We start from the raw sequence: 16,178 nt of genomic DNA, 5'->3' as shown, positions 1-16,178 counted from the left end.
ACCAAATATAATTCATTTGATTAAATTAGCAACTTTATATCAACATTATTACGTTCTCATTCTATATAGCCAATTAAAACGTTTTTCTAGACGCTTTTGGTCGAATTTCATCACACGTTTCGATAACATAAGTTTAGAGGCTATAAATTCGACTTCCCCAATTTTTAATTCAAAAGTGGCACCAAATATAATTTATTTGATTATATTAGCAACTTTTTATCAACTTTATTACATTTTCATTATTTATAACAAAATAACAGTTTTTTCTAGACGCTTTTCGATGAAATTCATTCTATATTTCACTTTAAAAATAACATAAGTTTAGATGCAATAAAGTTCAACTTGCCTAATCTGAATAGAGAAGTGTCAGCAAATAAAATTCATTTGATTAAATTAGCAACTTTATATCAACATTATTACGTTCTCATTCTATATAGCCAATTAAAAGGTTTTTCTAGACCCTTTTGGTCGAAATTCATTATACATTTCGATAACGTAAGTTTAGAGGCTATAAATTCGACTTATCCAATTTTAAATTGAAAAGTGGCAATAAATATAATGTTTTTGATTATATTAGCAACTTTATTACGTTTTCATTATTTTTAACTAACTAAAAGTTTTTTCTAGAAGCTTTTGGATGAAATTCATTCTATATTTCTCTTTAAAATTAACATAAGTTTAGATGCAATAAACTTCGACTTGCCCAATCTGAATAGAGAAGTGTCACCAAATATAATTCATTTGATTAAATTAGCAAGTTTATATCAACATTATTACGTTCTCATTCTATATAGCAATTTAAAACGTTTTTCTAGACGCTTTTGGTTGAATTTCATTACACGTTTCGATAACATAAATTTAGAGGCTATAAATTCGACTTCCCTAATTTTGAATTCAAAAGTGGCACCAAATATAATTTATTTGATTATATTAGCAACTTTTTATCAACTTTATTACGTTTTCATTATTTATAACTAAATAACAGTTTTTTCTAGACGCTTTTGGATGAAATTCATTCTATATTTCTCTTTAAAAATAACATAAATTATGACGCAATAAAGTTCGACTTGCCCAATCTGAATAGAGAAGTGTCACCAAATATAATTCATTTGATTAAATTAGCAACTTTATATCAACATTATTACGTTCTCATTCTATATAGCTAGTTAAAACGTTTTTCTAGACGCTTTTGGTCAAATTTCATTATACATTTCGATAACGTAAGTTTAGAGACTATAAATTCGACTTCCCCAATTTTGAATTCAAAAGTGGCACCAAATATAATTTATTTGATTATATTAGCAACTTTTTATCAACTTTATTACGTTTTCATTATTTATAACTAAATAACAGTTTTTTCTAGACGCTTTTGGATGAAATTCATTCTATATTTCTCTTTAAAAATAACATAAGTTTAGATGCAATAAATTTCGACGTGCCCAATCTGAATAGAGAAGTGTCACCAAATATAATTCATTTGATTAAATTAACAACTTTATATCAACATTATTACGTTCTCATTCTATATAGCCAATTAAAACGTTTTTCTAGACGCTTTTGGTCGAATTTCATTACACGTTTCGATAACATAAGTTTAGAGGCTATAAATTCGACTTCCCCAATTTTGAATTCAAAAGTGGCACCAAATATAATTTATTTGATTATATTAGCAACTTTTTATCAACTTTATTACGTTTTCATTATTTATAACTAACTAACAGTTTTTCCTAGACGCTTTTGGAAGAAATTCATTCTATATTTCTCTTTTAAATAACATAAGTTTAGATGCAATAAAGTTTGACTTGCCCAATTTGAATAGAGAAGTGTCACCAAATATAATTCATTTGATTAAATTAGCAACTTTATATCAACATTATTACGTTCTCATTCTATATAGCCAATTAAAACGTTTTTCTAGACGCTTTTGGTCGAAATTCATTATACATTTCGATAACGTAAGTTTAGAGGCTATAAATTCGACTTATCCAATTTTAAATTGAAAAGTGGCAATAAATATAATGTTTTTGATTATATTAGCAACTTTATTACGTTTTCATTATTTTTAACTAACTAAAAGTTTTTTCTAGAAGCTTTTGGATGAAATTCATTCTATATTTCTCTTTAAAATTAACATAAGTTTAGATGCAATAAAGTTCGACTTGCCCAATCTGAATAGAGAAGTGTCACCAAATATAATTCATTTGATTAAATTAGCAAGTTTATATCAACATTATTACGTTCTCATTCTATATAGCAATTTAAAACGTTTTTCTAGACGCTTTTGGTTGAATTTCATTACACGTTTCGATAACATAAATTTAGAGGCTATAAATTCGACTTCCCTAATTTTGAATTCAAAAGTGGCACCAAATATAATTTATTTGATTATATTAGCAACTTTTTATCAACTTTATTACGTTTTCATTATTTATAACTAAATAACAGTTTTTTCTAGACGCTTTTGGATGAAATTCATTCTATATTTCTCTTTAAAAATAACATAAATTATGACGCAATAAAGTTCGACTTGCCCAATCTGAATAGAGAAGTGTCACCAAATATAATTCATTTGATTAAATTAGCAACTTTATATCAACATTATTACGTTCTCATTCTATATAGCTAGTTAAAACGTTTTTCTAGACGCTTTTGGTCAAATTTCATTATACATTTCGATAACGTAAGTTTAGAGACTATAAATTCGACTTCCCCAATTTTGAATTCAAAAGTGGCACCAAATATAATTTATTTGATTATATTAGCAACTTTTTATCAACTTTATTACGTTTTCATTATTTATAACTAAATAACAGTTTTTTCTAGACGCTTTTGGATGAAATTCATTCTATATTTCTCTTTAAAAATAACATAAGTTTAGATGCAATAAATTTCGACGTGCCCAATCTGAATAGAGAAGTGTCACCAAATATAATTCATTTGATTAAATTAACAACTTTATATCAACATTATTACGTTCTCATTCTATATAGCCAATTAAAACGTTTTTCTAGACGCTTTTGGTCGAATTTCATTACACGTTTCGATAACATAAGTTTAGAGGCTATAAATTCGACTTCCCCAATTTTGAATTCAAAAGTGGCACCAAATATAATTTATTTGATTATATTAGCAACTTTTTATCAACTTTATTACGTTTTCATTATTTATAACTAACTAACAGTTTTTTCTAGACGCTTTTGGAAGAAATTCATTCTATATTTCTCTTTTAAATAACATAAGTTTAGATGCAATAAAGTTTGACTTGCCCAATTTGAATAGAGAAGTGTCACCAAATATAATTCATTTGATTAAATTAGCAACTTTATATCAACATTATTACGTTCTCATTCTATATAGCCAATTAAAACGTTTTTCTAGACGCTTTTGGTCGAATTTCATCACACGTTTCGATAACATAAGTTTAGAGGCTATAAATTCGACTTCCCCAATTTTTAATTCAAAAGTGGCACCAAATATAATTTATTTGATTATATTAGCAACTTTTTATCAACTTTATTACATTTTGATTATTTATAACAAAATAACAGTTTTTTCTAGACGCTTTTCGATGAAATTCATTCTATATTTCACTTTAAAAATAACATAAGTTTAGATGCAATAAAGTTCAACTTGCCTAATCTGAATAGAGAAGTGTCAGCAAATAAAATTCATTTGATTAAATTAGCAACTTTATATCAACATTATTACGTTCTCATTCTATATAGCCAATTAAAAGGTTTTTCTAGACCCTTTTGGTCGAAATTCATTATACATTTCGATAACGTAAGTTTAGAGGCTATAAATTCGACTTATCCAATTTTAAATTGAAAAGTGGCAATAAATATAATGTTTTTGATCATATTAGCAACTTTATTACGTTTTCATTATTTTTAACTAACTAAAAGTTTTTTCTAGAAGCTTTTGGATGAAATTCATTCTATATTTCTCTTTAAAATTAACATAAGTTTAGATGCAATAAAGTTCGACTTGCCCAATCTGAATAGAGAAGTGTCACCAAATATAATTCATTTGATTAAATTAGCAAGTTTATATCAACATTATTACGTTCTCATTCTATATAGCAATTTAAAACGTTTTTCTAGACGCTTTTGGTTGAATTTCATTACACGTTTCGATAACATAAATTTAGAGGCTATAAATTCGACTTCCCTAATTTTGAATTCAAAAGTGGCACCAAATATAATTTATTTGATTATATTAGCAACTTTTTATCAACTTTATTACGTTTTCATTATTTATAACTAAATAACAGTTTTTTCTAGACGCTTTTGGATGAAATTCATTCTATATTTCTCTTTAAAAATAACATAAATTATGACGCAATAAAGTTTGACTTGCCCAATCTGAATAGAGAAGTGTCACCAAATATAATTCATTTGATTAAATTAGCAAGTTTATATCAACATTATTACGTTCTCATTCTATATAGCTAATTAAAATGTTTTTCTAGACGCTTTTGGTGGAATTTCATTATACATTTCGATAATGTAAGTTTAGAGACTATAAATTCGACTTCCCCAATTTTGAATTCAAAAGTGGCACCAAATATAATTTATTTGTTTATATTAGCAACTTTTTATCAACTTTATTACGTTTTCATTATTTGTAACTAAATAATAGTTTTTCCTAGACGCTTTTGGATGAAATTCATTCTATATTTCTCTTTAAAAATAACATAAGTTTAGATGCAATAAATTTCAACTTGCCCAATTTGAATAGAGAAGTGTCACCAAATAAAATTCATTTGATTAAATTAGCAACTTTATATCAACATTATTACGTTCTCATTCTATATAGCAATTTAAAACGTTTTTCTAGACGCTTTTGGTTGAATTTCTTTACACGTTTCGATAACATAAGTTTAGAGGCTATAAATTCGACTTCCCTAATTTTGAATTCAAAAGTGGCACCAAATATAATTTATTTGATTATATTAGCAACTTTTTATCAACTTTATTACGTTTTTATTATTTATAACTAAATAACAGTTTTTTCTAGACGCTTTTGGATTAAATTCATTCTATATTTCTCTTTAAAAATAACATAAATTTAGACGCAATAAAGTTCGACTTGCCCAATCTGAATAGAGAAGTGTCACCAAATATAATTCATTTGATTAAATTAGCAACTTTATATCAACATTATTACGTTCTCATTCTATATAGCTTGTTAAAACGTTTTTCTAGACGCTTTTGGTCAAATTTCATTATACATTTCGATAACGTAAGTTTAGAGACTATAAATTCGACTTCCCCAATTTTGAATTCAAAAGTGGCACCAAATATAATTTATTTGTTTATATTAGCAACTTTTTATCAACTTTATTACGTTTTCATTATTTATAACTAAATAATAGTTTTTTCTAGACGCTTTTGGATGAAATTCATTCTATATTTCTCTTTAAAAATAACATAAGTTTAGATGCAATAAATTTCGACGTGCCCAATCTGAATAGAGAAGTGTCACCAAATATAATTCATTTGATTAAATTAACAACTTTATATCAACATTATTACGTTCTCATTCTATATAGCCAATTAAAACGTTTTTCTAGACGCTTTTGGTCGAATTTCATTACACGTTTCGATAACATAAGTTTAGAGGCTATAAATTCGACTTCCCCAATTTTGAATTCAAAAGTGGCACCAAATATAATTTATTTGATTATATTAGCATCTTTTTATCAACTTTATTACGTTTTCATTATTTATAACTAACTAACAGTTTTTTCTAGACGCTTTTGGAAGAAATTCATTCTATATTTCTCTTTTAAATAACATAAGTTTAGATGCAATAAAGTTCGACTTGCCCAATTTGAATAGAGAAGTGTCACCAAATATAATTCATTTGATTAAATTAGCAACTTTATATCAACATTATTACGTTCTCATTCTATATAGCCAATTAAAACGTTTTTCTAGACGCTTTTGGTCGAATTTCATCACACGTTTCGATAACATAAGTTTAGAGGCTATAAATTCGACTTCCCCAATTTTTAATTCAAAAGTGGCACCAAATATAATTTATTTGATTATATTAGCAACTTTTTATCAACTTTATTACATTTTCATTATTTATAACAAAATAACAGTTTTTTCTAGACGCTTTTCGATGAAATTCATTCTATATTTCACTTTAAAAATAACATAAGTTTAGATGCAATAAAGTTCAACTTGCCCAATCTGAATAGAGAAGTGTCAGCAAATAAAATTCATTTGATTAAATTAGCAACTTTATATCAACATTATTACGTTCTCATTCTATATAGCCAATTAAAAGGTTTTTCTAGACCCTTTTGGTCGAAATTCATTATACATTTCGATAACGTAAGTTTAGAGGCTATAAATTCGACTTCTCCAATTTTAAATTGAAAAGTGGCAACAAATATAATGTTTTTGATTATATTAGCAACTTTATTACGTTTTCATTATTTTTAACTAACTAAAAGTTTTTTCTAGAAGCTTTTGGATGAAATTCATTCTATATTTCTCTTTAAAATTAACATAAGTTTAGATGCAATAAAGTTCGACTTGCCCAATCTGAATAGAGAAGTGTCACCAAATATAATTCATTTGATTAAATTAGCAAGTTTATATCAACATTATTACGTTCTCATTCTATATAGCAATTTAAAACGTTTTTCTAGATGCTTTTGGTTGAATTTCATTACACGTTTCGATAACATAAATTTAGAGGCTATAAATTCGACTTCCCTAATTTTGAATTCAAAAGTGGCACCAAATATAATTTATTTGATTATATTAGCAACTTTTTATCAACTTTATTACGTTTTCATTATTTATAACTAAATAACAGTTTTTTCTAGACGCTTTTGGATGAAATTCATTCTATATTTCTCTTTAAAAATAACATAAATTATGACGCAATAAAGTTTGACTTGCCCAATCTGAATAGAGAAGTGTCACCAAATATAATTCATTTGATTAAATTAGCAACTTTATATCAACATTATTACGTTCTCATTCTATATAGCTAATTAAAACGTTTTTCTAGACGCTTTTGGTCGAATTTCATTATACATTTCGATAATGTAAGTTTAGAGACTATAAATTCGACTTCCCCAATTTTGAATTCAAAAGTGGCACCAAATATAATTTATTTCTTTATATTAGCATCTTTTTATCAACTTTATTACGTCTTCATTATTTATAACTAAATAATAGTTTTTTCTAGACGCTTTTTGTAACAACCCGAAGTTGTTCATCGCTGAAAACCCGTCCTACCCGAATAACTCGTCGGAAATCGAAATGTCCCGTTATCGTTTTTGGGCTTAGTTAACTAAAATTATATGTTTATTTTCATTTAATGAGGGTCCAAATCATTTAGGAACTCATGAAATTAGCCCAAAACATTTATTTTATCAGTTTTAGAAATATCCTCGTCGGGTGACGAAAACTCAATCGGGTACGACCCAAAGCATCGTTTAAGGCCGGTATCGGGTAGAATTCCTCCGTGTCCAAGTTTTAGGGACTATATAAACATGTTTTAGCACTCATTTGAAGCTTTTTCCTTCTCTCTCTACTCTCTCTCTAACCTCTCTCCTAAATCCAAAGATTAAGTGTCCAAAACTCAAATTTAAGGCTTCAAATCCTTAAGGTACCTTCCTAGCCTTAATCTATAGCATGTTTAGCTTCCAAATTAGACACTTAATCAAGAAATTGGACAAAGTATGTGAGTTTACGGCCCAAGAGGCAGCCTAGGCCGTAAACACCATTTTGAAGGGTTTTTAGCCCTTAAACTCCTTCCTAGACTCAAATGGACTTTAGATATGGCTAAGGGACTTCAAGATATGGACTTAGAACACCTAAAACTATAATTTTGTGGACTTTGAAGGAGTTTACGGCCAAGGCATAAGCTTGGGCCGTAAACTCATGAAAATGGTGTTTTTCATGACTTTAAACCCTTCCAAATCACCCCTACAGCTTAGATATGAATTTTAGGACTTTGATTCTTGCATTTGGACACTTGAAACATTAATTTTGAGGGACTTAGATGAGTTTACGGCCAAGGAGAGTTCTTGGGCCGTAAACTCCACAAAACTTGGCATAAATCTCATTCTAAGGTGTTAGAAAGCCATCCAACACCACCAAAAGCCTTGGAATAAATCAAGGGACCAACTAAAAATACTTTGAAGGCCTAAAAAACATATTTTATGGGGTTTCTAAGAGTTTACGGCCAAGACCTATTCTTGGGCCGTAAACTCCAAAATTTTTGGTGTTAGAATGCAAACTACACACCCCTACAGCCTTTAGATGAATTTTAGAAGTCCATTCATGTAAGTTTTAGACCTTGAAACACCTTGTAGCCCCCTATATTAGAGTTTACGGCCATGAAGGGGGTTTCATGGGCCGTAAACTCCATAAATCCCTCATATGTCACTTGTAAACTCATTTCTAGACTTGTGGGAATTTTTAGAATCACATGTGATTTGTTCTAGCAACATTTAACACCATTTTCTTGGAAAAATAGAAGTTTACGGCCAAGGAGCCATGCTAGGCCGTAAACTCCCATATAAGGGATCTATTTTATGTTTTAAAACTATTCCAAGTCCCTAAACCAAGTCTAGAAATTTTCCCTTAAGTGTTAGAAGCCATTTAGCACCATTTAAACACCCAAAACCACACCCACATGAGTTTACGGCCGTAAACTCATGTATGTGTGTGTTTTGTGGTTGTAAGCTCATGTAAAAGTTTACTCATGGGGAGTAAACTCAAGTCCCAAGTCCCTAGTGTCAAATTCCATCCCTAAACGCCACCCGGGTCCTTCCAAACACTCATATCGGAGTGTTTTCGCGACTTGAAGCAATTGTCCCTATCCAACAATAAACTAAGTCCTAATTAGGTACAAATATGTATCTTTACATTATAATTAGGAACCTCGTGTATTTACAAGCCCCGGATCCACTCTTAGCATCCAAATCGTCATACTTCTTGTCCGGTGAGTTCATACCCCTACGTCTTTTTCACTGTTTTTAACTGTTTTCAGGGGGGGAATACAAGCAAACCAAAACTGTTTTCAAATCATAACATTTATGTGTTTCAAATAATATCTGGCAAACTTATAAATTCTTATACTCCTTATGTATTATGTTGAGCATAAGGAATGATTTACCAATTACAACTAAATGGATTTTAGTTAAGAAAATAACCAAACTAATCAAATTATTATGGGAATAATTTGGGGTTCTATGTTTCTCTTTATATCAAGTATTGATATCTGTATTAAATTATTAGATAAACTATGTCTGATTCAGTTTATCTCTATATCGTTTGAATGTTTTGCCAGATAGTCTCATTGTATGTAACTATTTTCATTGTGTCATGTCTTAAAGCCTTTGTATGTTTGTTATCGTATGAGAATCCTGTGAATAGTTTAATACTAGTTTGTGAGATAGTCACTACCCTTTATGGATGATCAAGTAAATCCTCTCCGGAAGTGTAACCAGAGTCTCCTGGAGGGAGAGCGAGGAATTTGTGAATAGATCTATTCGGGACTGACAATCCCACACCTTCACTGCTAGCTACAGTTAGGCGGGCACGCCTGGGGTGACAAATTCTGGATATCATTCGACGTCTGACTAACGTCAAGGAGGTCTCGTTGTCGTATCAGTATGGTTACCCGACTCACAATACATATTAATATAAACTTATTCACAGTTAGGATTTCGTTTAGAATCTATATCTTGTTCGGGATGGTAATCTCATGGTTTTGTAATCTATATCTCGTTCGGGATGGTAATCCCATGGTTTTAAGTCTATATCTCGTTCGGGATGATAGTCCCATGATCTTGTGTCCATATTTCGTTCGGGATGGCAATCCCATGGTATTGAAACTAAATCTTATACGGGAGGATAATCCCATGATTTTATTAAGCTATCTTATATCTACTTTTGGGATAGTGATCCCATGGTTTTTATCGAATTATCTTATAACTGGTTCGGGATGTAGTCCCAAGGTTTTCAAAATGCATTCTATTTATAGTTCATCTAAATTATAGTTTTGTTTATTAAACTATACTATGTGCTATTCTATCAATCTTGCATTTAGGAAAATATGGGATTTTCCTGGGGTTAACTTATATCTGATAACTGAACTGTAACGAAAGATAACTTAACTACTTTACATAAGAAAATATGGGATTTTCTTGGATATCAAATCTTTTCAGAAAACTAAAGGAAATCAATACATTTTCACAAAACAAAACCGCTTATGAACTCACCAGCTTTATGCTGATTTTCAAACCGCTTGTATTCTCAGGTCCAAGTTAGACAGGTACCCGGTGATATCTTTTGGTGAAGATGGAGTGCTCTGAAGACTCGTCTCTTTTATTCATATGATATATGTATAACTTTGTACAATTTACTTTTGAACCAAATGTAAACTTTCTTATATATGTAATGTAATGGTTGTTTACTGTGATTACTATGTACATTGGATTTGATACACAACATGGAGTCAACCCCGGGAACGTTTCCGCCTTTGGTTTTTGGGGTGTGACACTTTTGGATGAAATTCATTCTATATTTCTCTTTAAAAATAACATAAGTTTAGATGCAATAAATTTCAACTTGCCCAATTTGAATAGAGAAGTGTCACCAAATAAAATTCATTTGATTAAATTAGCAACTTTATATCAACATTATTACGTTCTCATTCTATATAGCAATTTAAAACGTTTTTCTAGACGCTTTTGGTTGAATTTCTTTACACGTTTCGATAACATAACTTTAGAGGCTATAAATTCGACTTCCCTAATTTTGAATTCAAAAGTGGCACCAAATATAATTTATTTGATTATATTAGCAACTTTTTATCAACTTTATTACGTTTTTATTATTTATAACTAAATAACAGTTTTTTCTAGACGCTTTTGGATGAAATTCATTCTATATTTCTCTTTAAAAATAACATAAATTTAGACGCAATAAAGTTCGACTTGCCCAATCTGAATAGAGAAGTGTCACCAAATATAATTCATTTGATTAAATTAGCAACTTTATATCAACATTATTACGTTCTCATTCTATATAGCTAATTAAAACGTTTTTCTAGACGCTTTTGGTCGAATTTCATTATACATTTCGATAACGTAAGTTTAGAGACTATAAATTCGACTTCCCCAATTTTGAATTCAAAAGTGGCACCAAATATAATTTATTTGTTTATATTAGCAACTTTTTATCAACTTTATTACGTTTTCATTATTTATAACTAAATAATAGTTTTTTCTAGACGCTTTTGGATGAAATTCATTCTATATTTCTCTTTAAAAATAACATAAGTTTAGATGCAATAAATTTCGACGTGCCCAATCTGAATAGAGAAGTGTCACCAAATATAATTCATTTGATTAAATTAACAACTTTATATCAACATTATTACGTTCTCATTCTATATAGCCAATTAAAACATTTTTCTAGACGCTTTTGGTCGAATTTCATTACACGATTCGATAACATAAGTTTAGAGGCTATAAATTCGACTTCCCCAATTTTGAATTCAAAAGTGGCACCAAATATAATTTATTTGATTATATTAGCAACTTTTTATCAACTTTATTATGTTTTCATTATTTATAACTAACTAACAGTTTTTTCTAGACGCTTTTGGAGCAAATTCATTCTATATTTCTCTTTTAAATAACATAAGTTTAGATGCAATAAAGTTCGACTTGCCCAATTTGAATAGAGAAGTGTCACCATATATAATTCATTTGATTAAATTAGCAACTTTATATCAACATTATTACGTTCTCATTCTATATTGCCAATTAAAACGTTTTTCTAGACGCTTTTGGTCGAATTTCATCACACGTTTCGATAACATAAGTTTAGAGGCTATAAATTCGACTTCCCCAATTTTTAATTCAAAAGTGGCACCAAATATAATTTATTTGATTATATTAGAAACTTTTTATCAACTTTATTACATTTTCATTATTTATAACAAAATAACAGTTTTTTCTAGACGCTTTTGGATGAAATTCATTCTATATTTCACTTTAAAAATAACATAAGTTTAGATGCAATAAAGTTCAACTTGCCCAATCTGAATAGAGAAGTGTCAGCAAATAAAATTCATTTGATTAAATTAGCAACTTTATATCAACATTATTACGTTCTCATTCTATATAGCCAATTAAAAGGTTTTTCTAGACCCTTTTGGTCGAAATTCATTATACATTTCGATAACGTAAGTTTAGAGGCTATAAATTCGACTTCCCCAATTTTGAATTGAAAAGTGGCAACAAATATAATGTTTTTGATTATATTAGCAACTTTATTACGTTTTCATTATCTTTAACTAACTAAAAGTTTTTTCTAGAAGCTTTTGGATGAAATTCATTCTATATTTCTCTTTAAAATTAACATAAGTTTAGATGCAATAAAGTTCGACTTGCCCAATCTGAATAGAGAAGTGTCACCAAATATAATTCATTTGATTAAATTAGCAAGTTTATATCAACATTATTACGTTCTCATTCTATATAGCAATTTAAAACGTTTTTCTAGACGCTTTTGGTTGAATTTCATTACACGTTTCGATAACATAAATTTAGAGGCTATAAATTCGACTTCCCTAATTTTGAATTCAAAAGTGGCACCAAATATAATTTATTTGATTATATTAGCAACTTTTTATCAACTTTATTACGTTTTCATTATTTATAACTAAATAACAGTTTTTTCTAGACGCTTTTGGCTGAAATTCATTCTATATTTCTCTTTAAAAATAACATAAATTTTGACGCAATAAAGTTTGACTTGCCCAATCTGAATAGAGAAGTGTCACCAAATATAATTCATTTGATTAAATTTGCAACTTTATATCAACATTATTACGTTCTCATTCTATATAGCTAATTAAAACGTTTTTCTAGACGCTTTTGGTCGAATTTCATTATACATTTCGATAATGTAAGTTTAGAGACTATAAATTCGACTTCCCCAATTTTGAATTCAAAAGTGGCACCAAATATAATTTATTTGTTTATATTAGCAACTTTTTATCAACTTTATTACGTTTTCATTATTTATAACTAAATAATAGTTTTTTCTAGACGCTTTTGGATGAAATTCATTCTATATTTCTCTTTAAAAATAACATAAGTTTAGATGCAATAAATTTCAACTTGCCCAATTTGAATAGAGAAGTGTCACCAAATAAAATTCATTTGATTAAATTAGCAACTTTATATCAACATTATTACGTTCTCATTCTATATAGCAATTTAAAACGTTTTTCTATATGCTTTTGGTTGAATTTCTTTACACGTTTCGATAACATAAGTTTAGAGGCTATAAATTCGACTTCCGTAATTTTGAATTCAAAAGTGGCACCAAATATAATTTATTTGATTATATTAGCAACTTTTTATCAACTTTATTACGTTTTTATTATTTATAACTAAATAACAGTTTTTTCTAGACGCTTTTGGATGAAATTCATTCTATATTTCTCTTTAAAAATAACATAAATTTAGACACAATAAAGTTCGACTTGCCCAATCTGAATAGATAAGTGTCACCAAATATAATTCATTTGATTAAATTAGCAACTTTATATCAACATTATTACGTTCTCATTCTATATAGCTAATTAAAACGTTTTTCTAGACGCTTTTGGTCGAATTTCATTATACATTTCGATAACGTAAGTTTAGAGACTACAAATTCGACTTCCCCAATTTTGAATTCAAAAGTGGCACCAAATATAATTTATTTGTTTATATTAGCAACTTTTTATCAACTTTATTATGTTTTCATTATTTATAACTAAATAATAGTTTTTTCTAGACGCTTTTGGATGAAATTCATTCTATATTTCTCTTTAAAAATAACATAAGTTTAGATGCAATAAATTTCGACGTGCCCAATCTGAATAGAGAAGTGTCACCAAATATAATTCATTTGATTAAATTAACAACTTTATATCAACATTATTACGTTCTCATTCTATATAGCCAATTAAAACGTTTTTCTAGACGCTTTTGGTCGAATTTCATTACACGTTTCGATAACATAAGTTTAGAGGCTATAAATTCGACTTCCCTAATTTTGAATTCAAAAGTGGCACCAAATATAATTTATTTGATTATATTAGCAACTTTTTATCAACTTTATTACGTTTTCATTATTTATAACTAACTAACAGTTTTTTCTAGACGCTTTTGGAGGAAATTCATTCTATATTTCTCTTTTAAATAACATAAGTTTAGATGCAATAAAGTTCGACTTGCCCAATTTGAATAGAGAAGTGTCACCATATATAATTCATTTAATTAAATTGGCAACTTTATATCAACATTATTACGTTCTCATTCTATATAACCAATTAAAACGTTTTTCTAGACGCTTTTGGTCGAATTTCATCACACGTTTCGATAACATAAGTTTAGAGGCTATAAATTCGACTTCCCCAATTTTTAATTCAAAAGTGGCACCAAATATAATTTATTTGATTATATTAGAAACTTTTTATCAACTTTATTACATTTTCATTATTTATAACAAAATAACAGTTTTTTCTAGACGCTTTTGGATGAAATTCATTCTATATTTCACTTTAAAAATAACATAAGTTTAGATGCAATAAAGTTCAACTTGCCCAATCTGAATAGAGAAGTGTCAGCAAATAAAATTCATTTGATTAAATTAGCAACTTTATATCAACATTATTACGTTCTCATTCTATATAGCCAATTAAAAGGTTTTTCTAGACCCTTTTGGTCGAAATTCATTATACATTTCGATAACGTAAGTTTAGAGGCTATAAATTCGACTTCCCCAATTTTGAATTGAAAAGTGGCAACAAATATAATGTTTTTGATTATATTAGCAACTTTATTACGTTTTCATTATCTTTAACTAACTAAAAGTTTTTTCTAGAAGCTTTTGGATGAAATTCATTCTATATTTCTCTTTAAAATTAACATAAGTTTAGATGCAATAAAGTTCGACTTGCCCAATCTGAATAGAGAAGTGTCACCAAATATAATTCATTTGATTAAATTAGCAAGTTTATATCAACATTATTACGTTCTCATTCTATATAGCAATTTAAAACGTTTTTCTAGACGCTTTTGGTTGAATTTCATTACACGTTTCGATAACATAAATTTAGAGGCTATAAATTCGACTTCCCTAATTTTGAATTCAAAAGTGGCACCAAATATAATTTATTTGATTATATTAGCAACTTTTTATCAACTTTATTACGTTTTCATTATTTATAACTAAATAACAGTTTTTTCTAGACGCTTTTGGCTGAAATTCATTCTATATTTCTCTTTAAAAATAACATAAATTTTGACGCAATAAAGTTTGACTTGCCCAATCTGAATAGAGAAGTGTCACCAAATATAATTCATTTGATTAAATTTGCAACTTTATATCAACATTATTACGTTCTCATTCTATATAGCTAATTAAAACGTTTTTCTAGACGCTTTTGGTCGAATTTCATTATACATTTCGATAATGTAAGTTTAGAGACTATAAATTCGACTTCCCCAATTTTGAATTCAAAAGTGGCACCAAATATAATTTATTTGTTTATATTAGCAACTTTTTATCAACTTTATTACGTTTTCATTATTTATAACTAAATAATAGTTTTTTCTAGACGCTTTTGGATGAAATTCATTCTATATTTCTCTTTAAAAATAACATAAGTTTAGATGCAATAAATTTCAACTTGCCCAATTTGAATAGAGAAGTGTCACCAAATAAAATTCATTTGATTAAATTAGCAACTTTATATCAACATTATTACGTTCTCATTCTATATAGCAATTTAAAACGTTTTTCTATATGCTTTTGGTTGAATTTCTTTACACGTTTCGATAACATAAGTTTAGAGGCTATAAATTCGACTTCCGTAATTTTGAATTCAAAAGTGGCACCAAATATAATTTATTTGATTATATTAGCAACTTTTTATCAACTTTATTACGTTTTTATTATTTATAACTAAATAACAGTTTTTTCTAGACGCTTTTGGATGAAATTCATTCTATATTTCTCTTTAAAAATAACATAAATTTAGACACAATAAAGTTCGACTTGCCCAATCTGAATAGATAAGTGTCACCAAATATAATTCATTTGATTAAATTAGCAACTTTATATCAACAT

Source organism: Lactuca serriola, chromosome 5 (assembly GCF_051521515.1).
Source record: "Lactuca serriola cultivar US96UC23 chromosome 5, Lser_US96UC23_V15, whole genome shotgun sequence".
Taxonomy (NCBI): Eukaryota; Viridiplantae; Streptophyta; class Magnoliopsida; order Asterales; family Asteraceae; genus Lactuca; species Lactuca serriola.
Note: the sequence above shows the minus strand (reverse complement) of the source record.